At 34.3% G+C, this 11,537-nt stretch overlaps 3 long non-coding RNA genes across 7 annotated transcripts; all 3 read right to left on the reverse strand.

Annotated features, from left to right (window-relative positions):
* Positions 1–202: 202 nt before the first annotated feature.
* On the reverse strand, positions 203–8,839 carry LOC124453963. 3 transcript variants are annotated; one of them, XR_006951280.1, is made up of 5 exons: positions 8,804–8,839; positions 7,772–7,977; positions 7,085–7,163; positions 679–741; positions 203–245 (listed from the first exon to the last, which is right to left on the reverse strand). It is a non-coding gene; the product is annotated as an uncharacterized LOC124453963 (long non-coding RNA). The 3 variants fall into 3 exon arrangements; XR_006951278.1 differs by lacking the exons at positions 203–245; positions 679–741 and having other exon boundaries at positions 6,788–7,163; XR_006951279.1 differs by lacking the exons at positions 203–245; positions 679–741; positions 8,804–8,839 and adding an exon at positions 8,066–8,086 and having other exon boundaries at positions 6,788–7,163.
* A 9-nt stretch (positions 8,840–8,848) lies between these two features.
* On the reverse strand, positions 8,849–9,567 carry LOC124453964. Its single transcript, XR_006951281.1, has 3 exons — positions 9,528–9,567; positions 9,116–9,203; positions 8,849–8,952 (listed from the first exon to the last, which is right to left on the reverse strand). It is a non-coding gene; the product is annotated as an uncharacterized LOC124453964 (long non-coding RNA).
* Positions 9,568–9,628: 61 nt separating this feature from the next.
* LOC124453961 lies at positions 9,629–11,328 on the reverse strand. Of its 3 annotated transcripts, none has more exons than XR_006951275.1 (5): positions 10,624–11,328; positions 10,470–10,509; positions 10,101–10,164; positions 9,763–10,010; positions 9,629–9,691 (listed from the first exon to the last, which is right to left on the reverse strand). It is a non-coding gene; the product is annotated as an uncharacterized LOC124453961 (long non-coding RNA). The 3 variants fall into 3 exon arrangements; XR_006951276.1 differs by having other exon boundaries at positions 9,883–10,010; positions 10,624–11,323; XR_006951274.1 differs by lacking the exon at positions 9,629–9,691 and having other exon boundaries at positions 9,987–10,164; positions 10,624–11,306.
* Between the last annotated feature and the right edge of the window lie 209 nt (positions 11,329–11,537).

Genomic DNA, 11,537 nt, shown 5'->3' on the forward strand with positions numbered 1-11,537 from the left:
CACTGTCTACTTTATTCGCATCATAGATCATCTGTTCGACATTCTTAACTCTCGAAACCCATGTGCCAAAGGTTATAAGGCTGCTCTTCGAAAAAGCAACAAAGAAACTTGGGAGGCATTTTAGCAGAAGCTTATAACTACATTATAAATCTGAGATGTATCTGGTAATCTGCTGTACAACACTAAAGACAGGATTTGTGGGACTCTTGGTGGCAATAACAAACATCAAGCAAATTTTCTCTGACCTGGTTGAAAGAAAAAATGCACCAATGAAATACATACTAACATGCAAGTTCAGCCAAGATCACTTAGAGCTATTTTTTGGGCAATTCGATCAGCAGGAGGATTTAACAATAACCCAACAGCCCAACAGTTCACAGCTGCCTATAAAAGATTACTTTTACGAAGCAGCATTGAAGGTAGAAATGGAAACTGCAAAAAGCAAGATGGAACAGACATCCTTGAGATTATTACTGATTCAGATAATAGAATTGACAAAATGACAAATATAAATGATGTTGCACTCATTAGGAAATATGATCTGGAAAAAGTGTTTCTGAGTCAACAAGAAGAAAATTTCTCTAATGTGCCCAACATTCCTGTTGTCTCAGAATTTAAGACAGCTGCTATATCATATATAGCAGGCTTTGTTGTGAAGATGATTACAAGAAAAATTACCTGTTCTATTTGCTGTGGTGCACTTGGTTCAAGTCAACAATCTGCAGAATCTGATTTCCTGTCCTTGAAAGACAAAGGTGGTTTGATAAAACCAACAAAAAGTGTCATTGACATATGTATTGAAACTGAAAAATATTTTCAGCGAATGCTGTCTTCAACAGATGGGCATCTACCACAAAGCAGAGGCCTACCTAATGCTATCGCTACTTCGGTCTTAAGTAGCACAAATATGGCAACTTCTTTTGAGGAACTAAATGAACACATGTTTGATACAACTGTCACTGACAACCATACTCACAAACTCATTAAAGCCATCTCAACATGTTATAGCAAGATCCGATTTTACCACTTAGGGAAGTGTTATACAGAGAAGTTGTACAATAACAAAGTCAGGAAGAAACTAAGTAAGTTGGTATTATTTAAACATCAATGACATTTAAACTATCAATTGTGTATATACATAATTAGATGTATTTAACTGGTTTAAAGAAATACTCAATACATCTAATAGCTACATATTTAACGCAAAGTATAATGTAATTTTGACGGTATAATCAAACAGAATAATATATTGAAAAAGATTTCATACCGCTCATCGTTATGCTTGTTGTACATCAATCAGCACAATACATCCATAGATCGAGTATGATATCGCTGTATTTGCCACACGAACTAAGCCACACTATCGCAGATTGTGCTGTGATATGATATTTAGATGTGGAAATTCCAGTACCTTAAGCCTTCGTCGCTGCTGATGCTTTCAAATCGAGCTACACTTGAAATGAATTTTACGGCGATGTATTGGCGTATTCTGTTATCTTTTCTTCAAAACTATGGTCACATTGATTTTTTCATTAATAGTGCAAAAGTTGATGCAACCTTCGCGATTTGCTAATAATTGCGAGATATTCACTTGGACCACATATTTTCTAATACAACGCCATATTGATTCTCACTACTTTGGGGCTCCGGAAGTAAATTTGCCCGGCTTCAACTTTTATGTCAGTTGCACTATCTAGTGTATTATTAGATCTGTGATGGTAACTCTTAGAATTTCAAATCAAAGATGATCGCGTGCTCGCATTGTTCGAAAAGTTGCTCTTCAAAAAACATTATAATTTTGTATCTCTAAGGAGGAAAGTTATTTTGTTAGTATTTCGGACCTTTCCTTTTGTTATTCCGATAATAATCAGAGTGAAAAATAATGGGGAATAGTCGAAATAGAAAGAGAAAAGCTGTTAGAACTCCGCCATCAAAAATGGCAAAGAAGTTAAAACATGGCGGAAACGATGACGCAAACCCTGGACCTTCTGGAAAGAAAATAAATCATCAAACAAGGAGCATTGGCGAAATTTTTAATAATATACACACTGCAAAAGAAGGCACCGTGTTTATGGACTTGTCTTTGCTGTTTGGTGTTTTTCATGAAATTTTAAAAGCCCTGATTGCGAAAGCAGTGTGGAATCCCATGTTGACTTGAGGAAAAGGAAAGGCTATGCACATTATATTGTTCTTCAATGTAAGAATAAAGAATGTGAGTGGAAGTATAGTTTCAACACATTTAACAGTTGTTGAACAACTGGCCAATGACAACATGCTCAGCAATGCTATGCATGTTAAAGAGGAGAATGGAGCACCAGAATGTGGAATATCTTTGGATGGTACATGGCAAAAGAGAGGGCATGATATAGGAAAGATGCCAAGACCACATATGTTGAACAAGACACTGTTGCTCTTGCTACATACTACTTAAATTTAATGATAAAACAACTCCTGGACACAACTCCTGGAATGTTTCCAAGTAAAGGGCTCAAGATTGTGATCATCATCGGATAAAGTTGTCGGCAAAGAAGAGCTCAGAGAAGGTGAAGAAGCAAAGAAAACATTAAGAAACATTAGAAAGAATTATATTAACAATGCTAAACATAAGGAAGGAGTTACTTATGAAGCTGGCAATTTTTAGGGCTTCCAGAGGTATAATATAGGTTATGTAAACTTTAAATGCTGTTTTCTCATTTTAGGTGATTTTAGCACTTAGGAAAACTTTGTGACATCATATTATCTTTGTTATTTGTCAGAGATGCCTGAAATTTTGTATATTGAAGGCTAGTAATATTATCTAGTGCTTGACATTTTTCAAATTTTGAAATTTTGCATTGTTGATGAAATATTTACTCGTTATGTCATAAAATATGTACCAAAAATGCAAAATTACTGAAGAAAATCAAATTTTGGAATATATTTTGTTTATAAAGAATTAATAAAATTGAAAAGTGTCAAGCACTAGATTATGTTCTAAGCTTTTAAAAAACTTTACTCATTGAATTTGGATCATTGGTTCCCAAGGTATCATGTTCACAGAAGTTAATTTATTGGCTAATTAGTGGCCGCCATGTTGGATAATTAGTGTAATTAGCGATTTTCTAATTTTTTTTTTCCATTAGTTAATTCTCTTCATTAAAGTCTTTCAAATACTGATATTTTCTTATAATTATCTTTAAAATGAAAAAATTCAATTTTTGTATATGACCACCGTACGTCCACACAACATCTGCGCTATGACAAATCTCATGCCAATTGGAAAGATGAAACGATCGGATGTTGAGCAAGGACAGCCACAAAAAAGCCCAAAATAATTTTTGAAAATTCAGAACGTTGATGGTGAAACCATAGTATCTAATTTTCAGGCTACCTGACAAACATCACCGCTTTTATGTCGACGACGGCAAGCACAGAAACAAGATTGGCCATTTCTTGCAACTGTGCATGTCGTCTACGGCATTAAATCGGAAATATCGACAGCCAGTCGGAAAATTAGGATTTTTAGGTTTTTTATTTTCATGTTAAAGAAATTCCATGTTTTTATTACAAAAATTTTCAATTAAATAATGTTGAAATTTGGGCATTTGATAGCGGCGTGGTTTTCTCCATCATTGCGATTGATTGCCAGTCGTGATGTTAGCAGGAAAACTCCCAGGAAAATGTTTTAGAAAAGGTCATAATATTGACTTTTCCATGGAAACAGGCGTTAGGCTGATGGATGCATTGCTCCAGAAGAGTGTTTAGCGTTTGCATTCTTTGTAGAGATGGTCTTTAGGGCATTAGAAGTCACGTATTTTTCAATTTCATCAAAGTATATTGTTCATTCTTGATCATTATTCAGAAGATTCTCATTAAAGTATATTGTTCATCTTGATCATTCTTCAGAGGACTCGTTAAAGTACGCTGTTCATTCTTGATCATTGTTCAGAGGATTTCATTAAAGTACGTATATTGTCCATTCTTGATCAGAAGGTTTCTACAAAGGATAATTAAAGCCAATGTCAGTTCACACTATACTTCCATAAATGAAAAACATTGATAACATACTTATATTGAACATTTTATTTACTCGTAACGTAGTTCAAGGGAAGAAGGAACTGGTCGACAACAGCCACAATTCTCTTCAACCGCTGTGAACAACAACCAGTTTCTGTAATTGTAGAGTCCACGATCATGGTAAATACACCAACATTTGTTTGTTGTTTCTCAATCTCATTTGATGACTAATTGTCGCTTAAGAGAAGAATGTCCATGTCTAAAATCAAGCATAGAGGAAACAAAAGTTACTAAGACGAAAACTTTATGGAAAGGCCACACTGCACTTTGCATTAATGAACATCACATGTAGTGTCCCAATTCAATGTTTACTCAATGCAAAAGAACATGAAACAAGACATTTACCTGAACATTTTTCAAAGCACTCCAAGAGATATTTCACCTTGGAATAATTTCGACTTCGGCTAACTGTTCTGCTGTTCTTCGTGCAACTACAGACTTTCACGCACAAATGGCACGTTCTTAGTCTTAGACTATGGCCCAAGTTTCACGAACGTGTTGTATTCTGATTGGTCAGTGACTAGGCGTGTTGAAAACGTGTTGTGTTCTGATTGGTCATTTACCAGGTGTGACGTCAATTGTACATTGTGAAATTTAGAATTTGCATGATTCATCACTTAGAAGTAATTAATCCCCATAGAGCGGTAAATGCAATTTAATACAATATAAATAAAACGTATACTTCAGCTACAGCAAATAGCAAATTCCAAACATTTAAGTCTCCTTGGGGAACAACTTCAGCTGAATCATGCAAATTCTAAAGGTCCACTGATGTCAAAAATGATTTGATAAACCATCTAGATTGTATCTTCATCTCATTTTCTTATTGTATTTGTTAGCATTAACATTTGATCTCTTTTATTTAGCATTCTACAGGGTGTACATAAAAACGACGTTTGGCAATTAAACTACTGTAAAATTTCGAAACCCAATCACTGTGCTAACCTCACTAGTGCATTACATTTTCAATGGAGGAAAATCTTTTGTGCTTGCATAAACGTAGCTAACAATGTTCCATGCACCTGTGGGCTTGGCGTAGTGACAGACATTGAAATTATATAAAGGTCTTCAATGGTAAATGAAGGCTGACCAACTAGTTTTGCACACATCAAAGGAATGAACAGGATAGAAAAATATTATTGCAATGTATTTTTTTAATTTTTTCATTCTACTTTCAGCCGGTATTATTTGTTGTCCCTTTTAAAGAATTTTCAATCTCCATGCGACAATGTGAAAGTGTGTAAAATGAAAGACTATAGTCTTTGGTGTGAAAGTGTGTGAAAATGCAAAGACTATAGTTTTTGATGTGAAAGTGTATAAAAATGCAAAGAGTATAGTCTGGCATGAAAGTTTGTAAAAGTATAGTCTTTGACATGAAAGTTTGTAAAAGTATAGTCTTTGACATGAAAGTTTGTAAAACTATAGTCTTTGGCATGAAAGTTTGTAAAAGTATAGTCTTTGACATGAAAGTTTGTAAAACTATAGTCTTTGGCATGAAATTGTGTAAAACTGCCTGAAATATAGTCTTTGGCATGAAAATGTGTAAAAATGCAAAGACTGTAGTAGACGGCAATGTATGCAGTTGATTACTTTCATGAACTTACCTTTAGTTTTAGGGACTATTTATATGAGCCCGATAGCCGTGATTCAGCGAACGAACATGTAACATGTAACATGTTCTTACACAAACTTTCGGCAGTTATTTCAGTAAACAGTAAAGATACAAACGATGGACATAAAAGCAGCTAATATTGGAGGCAACAATTCGCCAAGAGAAACCCGACCTTGTGCAACGAAAATTTCCGCAATGCCATTCTGTAACGGTCGTCATTTCGTTAACGTCTTTTCTGACTTCTTGAACGACTTTTTCAAAGAGCTTAGCAAAAAATAATCATGTATTTAACGTAAAGATCTTTGATAAACCAGCAATTGTCAAACCTCTGGTAAAACCCACCATGTACAACAAAACTTCGGCAATGCCATGTTTCTTCGTCAAATTCTTTTCTGACTTCTTGAAAGACTTTTCCCGACAGCTTTGAAAAATGAATGAGGAATGAAGTATAAAGTTTGACTGAGGAAGAAGCAGCTGATATTTTAGGGTAAAACTGATATAAGTTTTGTAAAAACGTAACTCTTCAACGGCCATCTTCGTTTTTTCGAGTTTGGAAACGACTTTTTGCAACAGCTTCAAAGAAAGAATCATGTATTCAACAGGTTTAACTTGTTGTGATGTTATAAAATATTGTGAAAATGGTTTGCAAGGCGGAAAGCGAATTCTTAGTTTAAATATAATTGCCCATCATAAAACTTTTAATATGGCCATGGGTATATAATTTTATCAACAATAACGTTTCGTCTTTAGCTGAAGACATCTTCATATTACAATAGATACATGTAGGAAGTAGTAAATCCTATTCTTAGAAATTTTGTACAATACTTACAATAACGACTCTATGCGTTACCTTCTTTGAAATAAAAAGGTTATATTACTCAATGTAATACTTTGAAACTTATAAATGAAATATTTTACGTAATACTTACGATAAAGATTGTTTCAGCAAGAAATCTCTTTACACATAGCGCGGGAAAGATCGCCAAAAAGTCATACGACGTATTGATCAAAATAGGTCACGTGTCAAGTGGTATAAACATTCACCAGCAAGAGCTGGGTGACGCGGTATGTGTAAATTGATCAAATCGTGCAGAGATAGCACAAAATTTAATAGCATAGTAGGTTTCGTGTGATGTATTTAAAATACGATTGCTTTCATTTCAAGTTAAATATTATGTTTTAACTTGTTAAAACCCTGTATGATGTACTATTATATAGTAGCAAATACTGACAAATTATATCTGTATATAACACATACAATAAAGAGTCCTTGAAGTTGATGCATCAGTAAATTCTTCTACTTTGTAGACATATTATATTTACATATACTGAACTATACGTATGTTATATATATACAATAAAAGTTATACAATTTCCATGCTCTGTTTTTTTTGACAGACATCCTACAAGTTTTACCTTTTAACCATTATGTGTAGAAGGAACAGTTTGTTTTGTTGTTGTCGTCGTTGAAACAGATGATACCGTTGAAGTTTGCCTGTAAAATATTTGCTGAAAGTTTAGGGAAAAATTGATAAACTATTCATGAAATAATAGGTAGTAGCATTTTCTTTCTAAAACAAGCCTAAGTTTGAGTTCTTTGTGTTGTATTATTACGAAATAAAAGATTTTACTGTGTTTGCACAGGCTTATGCAAACCGAGGAGACCTTTGGGAGAACACGAGAGCAGATCAGTGCAAGCCCGAAACCGAAGGTAGAGTGTTGCACATGCTCAAGATTTCTCACAAACATCTCCGAGGTTTGCATAAGGCAGCAAACAGAAAAATATCTTTTAAAAAATATCAATAATGCGAAATAGACAAATTTAAAACAAACGATTTAATTTTTCCTCTAAAATGTATTCATGATTGATTTGCGAATTCTCTTTGATTGATTTGATTTGTTGGGCTCAGATCGGTTTGCAGAAGCTAATGAAAACACAGTTATAGACCAATCAGGGCATGCGCTAGATTGCTTTATGTTCTTGTTTTGACTTTCAATTTTTCTGTCTATTCTTGCCTTACAAACATTAACACTAAAATATCGTTTAATATTCTGTATATTGAACAATAAATTACACTCAAACATGATCACGTGTTTACTCACATGAAAAATGGAAAGTATTTGAACAAAGAACTCTTGCAAGGATTTTCACCTAACTCTGGAACAGCACCCAGACTATAATTGATCAATTGTCTCAAGTAATTTTCCAATTGTTTCCGACGTTTTTCCACAAAATTTACGTCACGATTTCCAAGAATTTTTTTCGCGGGAAACGTGAATTGTGCAACAGGTTTAAACTGCTTGCTTGTCTGTGCATAAAAAGGAAAAGGAAGGGATTGTACATTACGGCAAAACAATATGATTAAAAAAATTAAAATACTGATGTTCATTAAAAACCTTTTTATGTAGGGCATAAAATCCGAGTATCTTTGTAAACATTCCATTCATCGTCTTTGATACGGATATAAACCTTGTGAAGTAAACAATGTTAAATTCTTTATTGACGACAATAAATGGACCACTGAGCAGATGATATACATATATATATATATGAGCACTGTGCTGACTCTACAATACAATCCATACAATGTGTAACCGTACGCCCTGTGTCCCAAGTGCAGGAATCACTATTTTAATATAGTGATAGGGAGGGCACATTGTATATACACTTTGTATATATATAACAGTATAAAACAGTATAAATCCGTTTAAAACAGTGCTCGATGCCCGCGAGCAGAAATATGTAGTGGTGTTGAGAAAATCACAAAACTACAGATTCATCCCGACAAGCCTGTTTCGTGATTAAAGGAAAATCCCTGAAGAGTGAGCAATCACGAAACAGGCTTGTCGGGATGAATCTGTAGTTTTGTGATTTTTTCTCAACACCACTAAACATATACATATGAAAAGTGAAATATTTGAGCAGTAAATTTAAACTACGACATGATCTTTTAAATACGATGACCACAAACACTTTTCTTAAGGGTGATGTATTTGAAACGAGGAAAATACCAAATATAGATAATAAATCTTGAAATATTTTCCTAGTTATCCCTAACCTAGTCCAGATAACCATCAACATCACATCGGAAGAGTTATTTACTTTTTAGAGATAAATATATGGAAAAATTATACCTGATAAGAATGGTGAATGTTTGGAGACTTTCCTTGGACAAAACAGATGGAATCCAAATGTTAATTAAAGGACGAGTATTGACAGACATGAAATTTGGACCAAACTCCGTCAAATATAAACATTCATCATGATTATTGTCCTGAGGAAGCTAGAACATACGAAGATACGTAGTTTTATTAAGAAATACTTAGAAAATGAAAAGAATATTTACTGCTTTTCATATTCATACCAAACAGTTCATATTGTACATACCGATCAATATTGTACATCTATTGTACTATAATGAACACACGGGTCTTTACTGAACATACCGGTCCTCTAAGATTGACAAGCTCTTCTTTTAATTTTCTTAGCTGATATTCACGAGCGTTCAATAAGTTCGCCATGCATATCAGCGACCTTTAAACATGATAAACAACATTTCATCACAACTTACGCCATGACGCCATCACCATGAAATTCCCCAGACATGAACAAGAAACGCGAAATCAGTCAGAGTGGCGAGTTTTTTTAAACATATATCACGATTTCATTTCAGTTATTTATCCTCAGTTTTCATAAGTTAAAATATCTTCTTGTATTAGATATTTCTAAAAGTCACCGTGTGCAGAGTTTTCTATCAAATAAATTTCGGCTCATCTTCATGAAGCATATGATACATGAAGACCTTTTAAGGCAAATGTTTCGATTTGTAAAAGTATTATGGTTTAATGGAAATCTTACTTGGATCAACTTCCGCTCAAAATCTTTGTTTTTCCTTTCTACAAAAAGAAACGAAATTCAACGCCGTTGATTCACTTTTGCTACAAATTTACTGTAAATACCTCACTTCGTCGACGTCAGATTCCGGAGAAAGAATGATGGAAAAAGTCTTTCATTTTCTGGAGCTACACAAAAGATTATCGAATATCTTAGATTTCTACATCTATTTTAAAGATAAACTATCCCTCTAATAAACCTTCTTCCATAATGTCATTTCTTTTCAACGATTGAACAGCACCCACGTATTTCTTTAGTTGGTCAACAGGTCAACAGACATCTTTGATTAACGAAAATGCAGAGTTCTCAATGTCCTAACCTTTTCAAGCCGTTAAGAGCGACGCAATTTTCTTCATCTTTCGACGACATAGCTCTTTTTAAATCTTCTAATTGAAGACGAAGAGAAGCTGACTTCATCATCTCTTTTCCAAATGTTGTTGTAACGATCTACAGGAAAGATGACCGAAGGAAAAATCAGGGCAAAATAGTGTATATTCGAATGGAATGTTAATATTAAACGAAGGACGATAATACAACCTGTTACGTTCTTCAACTTCATCTTTTCTTAACATCATCGATACAATCGCCTGTTTTAATTCCTCTTCAACAATAAAAAATCACGTATTTATTGATATTCATGAAATTATAATTATTCACACTTACAATGATTCAGTTCACATGATGAAATTTGACCGATGCCTCCAAACAAGCAAAGCAACTACGATACAAATAGTAAAATCCAATTGCACTAAATATTTCTATATTTAAAACTAACTCTACCTGCTAATAGCCCATTTATAGTTTGAGAACCTGAGGCAAAAGTGCCTCTCCCGTTCCCAAAACATTTTTCCAAAAGATATAAGAAATAAAAACATTTAAATACGTGAATAGAAAAAACACACAAACCTGAAGTCATTTCTTTGCCTGATGGATATTCCTCTGATGGCTAAAGAACGAAAACATACCAAATATAACGAACTAAATATAACAAAGATATTTACAGATGGCTTTCTACCCTACCCTCCCTAAAAAAGATAAAAGCATTTCATAATTAACTAACATTCATACAACCATCACCCATGGTTCTGACCAATGAAGATCCTGAGTAATCATTAATTTCTATGCTACCATCACGTGTGGCACATATCGCTGCAACAGTTGCCTCTATTGCTAAACTTGCATCATTCTCGACGTCTTCATCAGTGTAAATACTGAAAACAACATAAATTACCACCTCAGTTAAAATGGTCAACTCGTTAGAAATTCTTGTCGATAAAATAATGAAGTATCTTCTAAATGTCGCGACGTCTCAGGTGCAACAGTAAATCGCTCATTTTCATCTGACATAGCTAGACCCTAACTCCTTTATCGTCATCGGGGCAAACAACGGGAATTAGAGATACACCGCTGTTCATATCAACAAGGGGCTCAAACACTTCCTCCGACAAGAGCGATGAGTCAGTGTAACGCCCTGATTGCAAAGATGTTGTCAAAGAATGATTTTTTCAAATCATTCGCAGTTTTAAACTCGTCTTTAAGATGCAGAACTTCCTGGCTTTTCTTTGTTAATCGAGCCACTTGTTCATCTGTTTCATTCTCCTTGTTCTCAACGTTGGATTTCGCCATTGTGGAAGAAAGACTTGAATTCTCAGAATTTGAACAATAAGCCAACTGAGAGTTCTTTGGCACTTCAAGAAAATCGTCAGGCCTTTTAGTTAAAGCATGGTTACCACGAGCATGTACCTGAGAATCAGTATTACGTTGTAATATATCGTATGCCGCTCGGGTAAAACTCGTGGAACTATCGTGAGCAGTCGTATTCGTGGAAGAACTACCATGAGAACTGACAGTACAAGTTCCTTCTTCCGTCTCTGTGAATTCAACATTTTCAATTTGCGCAATGTTTGCTTTCTTTTTACGTTTTGTCTTTTCTTTTCCTGAAACACAAAAGAAAGATAACAGTTACAACTTAAT

The sequence above is a fragment of the Xenia sp. Carnegie-2017 genome, unplaced genomic scaffold (genome assembly GCF_021976095.1).
Source record: "Xenia sp. Carnegie-2017 unplaced genomic scaffold, XeniaSp_v1 HiC_scaffold_27, whole genome shotgun sequence".
Taxonomy (NCBI): domain Eukaryota; kingdom Metazoa; phylum Cnidaria; class Anthozoa; order Malacalcyonacea; family Xeniidae; genus Xenia; species Xenia sp. Carnegie-2017.